The sequence below is a fragment of the Asparagus officinalis genome, chromosome 1 (genome assembly GCF_001876935.1).
Source record: "Asparagus officinalis chromosome 1, Aspof.V1, whole genome shotgun sequence".
Lineage (NCBI taxonomy): Eukaryota > Viridiplantae > Streptophyta > Magnoliopsida > Asparagales > Asparagaceae > Asparagus > Asparagus officinalis.
Window position 1 is genome coordinate 45,472,383 of NC_033794.1, and position 2,873 is coordinate 45,475,255.

A 2,873-nucleotide genomic window follows, 5' to 3' on the forward strand; every position below is an offset into this window, starting at 1 on the left:
AAAACTTAAAACAACAAACATGAAATCAAGAAATTAACAACAAAGAATTTAAAATTTGCAAATAACATCTCATTATCTCAAAAATTAGAGAAACACTCTCAAAAGTTTAAATTACAAACAAGTACCTGAAAATTCTAAAATTCCAAGACTTACAAATAACATAGATGAATTCAAGGCATTACCATGGTGCACCAATTTTTTTTTAACATTTTAAAACTTAAAAAAATAAACATGAAATTAAAAAATTAACAATAGCCTCCAAAGAATTTAAAAATTTTAATTAACACCCTTAATGTCCCAAAAATTATAGAAACTCCCTCAAAAGTTCAAATTATAAAAAACAACCCTAAAATTATAAAAATTATAAAATTTTTAAATAACAAAAAATGAATTCAAGATATTACTCTCATGCACCTAAAAATTTAAAATTTACTAAAATTAACCTTAAAGTTACAAAAGTTGTAGAAAAAATTCTTTCAAATTTTAAAAATTACAAAAAAAACTCTAAAATTTTAAAATTTATAACCAGTACACAACAAATCTAAAAACTACTGGTAGACGCTAAAATTTGAATTTTATAAAATTTAATCTATAGTTTTAACAATTGCAAAAACAGCCTCAAAATTTTAGAGTTGTAAGAAATATCGTGATATTTAAAAATTACTACCGACACATAAAACATAGAAGTTATAACTATCAAACTTAAAAGTAATTTTTTAAAAAGGCTCCCAAAGTTTTAAAAATTATAAATCACACCCTCAAAGTTCCAAACCATAAAAAAGGGCTAAAATTTTAAAACTTTGCAAAGAAAAAGTATAATTGTTAGATATTCTTTCATTAAGATATATATATTTAATTTCCAATTTAGGGTTTATTATCCCTTTTCAGCATCTAAAGACAATATATGTTGATACTCATAAACAAAAAAAATAAGAATTGATTAAAAATATCCTGTTAAGAAATAAAAATATTAAAAATATTAAAAATATTATAGCTTAAAAAGTATCATCACCATATAAATTAAAACAACTACATAAAATTTTACTAATAAGTTGGAGCAGCAAAACACATTAGTATAGATGTTTAAATCCATAAAAATGATAAAAAACTATAATATAATAGCTTATAATTATACGTTAAAAATATTAATATCTAATGTTAATAATATTTATAGGATAAAAGAATACAATGAATTATGTATGGAAAAACTATCAGAATGTTCGGAGATATCATTCAAAAGAATCAAACTATTTCCATTATAAATGGGAAAGTGACGGAAATCTAAAATTCAGAAAACGTCCATGAATCATTTGAATTAGCATTAACATAGGACATGTCTATTACAGAAGTATCAACTGAGTTACATTGAATAATAATTTAATAACTTTATCCTAATTAAAGAATAATTCTCCATGGAAGATGTAAGAAAAATTAGTAAGCATTCATAAGTTTTATACTTTGTTCTTCAAATACTAAAGAAATTAAATATTAATATTATAATCTAAGGCAAATTGGTAATAATAAATGCATGTATTTAGTTTAGATCTTTATAAAAAATAGCAGGGATAGAGCAAATGTAATATTATTACGTAATAGAAACTCTTATTGGATGCACATCAGAAGAATTCATCGTAGAAAAAAAAGAGGTAGCTCCTAATCTTATTTAAGTAATAAATTAGGAACATAAAGATTTATATATATATGAAATTAACATTTATTCTTATTGAAAAAAAATCAAAGTATGTATTTCAAGAAGTTTGTGTTGAACATCAGAAATACATTTAACTTCTTTATGAAGTTAAACAACAACATAAAAGATTAACGAGCCCAGGAACGATAACAGTACAAAAAGTACAACTCTAGCCAGATATTACAATGGAATAGATGATGAAGATACTACTCTAGAATTGCCCGGAAAAAAGATAAAGGTGAGGAATAATTGATATTAGTTCAGTAAAAAATAAAACAGAAGGAATAAAAGATAATATTTTTTGAATATTTTATAGAATAGTTTAATTATTTTGAGTGAATTTAGAAATCTTTAGAAGAGAGTTTCATAAGTTTTTTTAGTACTTTTATATGCTTGTGCAGATATTTTTATCATATGAAAGTATACTAGAGTTAGTATTAATCTTTAATGGAAAAATTGTTTCTAGGCCCCAAATTTATATTTTCAACGTGCCCCAGCCCCTCCTACTTTTTTTAATGTTCTTTAGCCCCTCCTTTTTGAAAAAAATATGCCCAAGCCCATCCATCACTCCTCCATCATGATTCCAGCTCATTTCATCAGTTGATTAGACATGCCAGCTCATGATTAGACATATCAGCTGACTTAAATCCCAAATTTACCCTCCTCTTTCTCATGTTAGTGGATGTTAACTCTTTTCTGTAACATGTTAATTCTTTTCTGTAACATGTTAACTCTTTTCTGTAACATGTTAACTCTTTTCTATAAAATGTTAACTTTTTTCTGTAACATGTTAACTCTTACAGATAACATATTAATTCTTACAGCTAATATGTTAACTCTTACAGCTAACATGTTAACTCTAACAGCTAATATGTTAACTCTTACAACTAACATGTTAGCTGTAAGAGTTAACATGTTACAGAAAAGAGTTAACATTTTACAGAAAAGAATTAACATGTTATAGAAAAGAGTTAACATATTACAAAAAAGAGTTAATATTAATGTGCCCATGCGAAGTTCCTCAGGACGACGCCGGCGGCGGAGCGGGGAAGGGGGCAAAGGGGGACCGAAGGAGGAGGAGGGAGGTGCAGCGGGGGAGAGAGACGGGGGGAGGGAGGCGGGGGAGGTGCAGCGGGGTAGGGAGGCGGTGAGGAGGAGGAGGGAGCTGTAGGGGGAGGGAGGC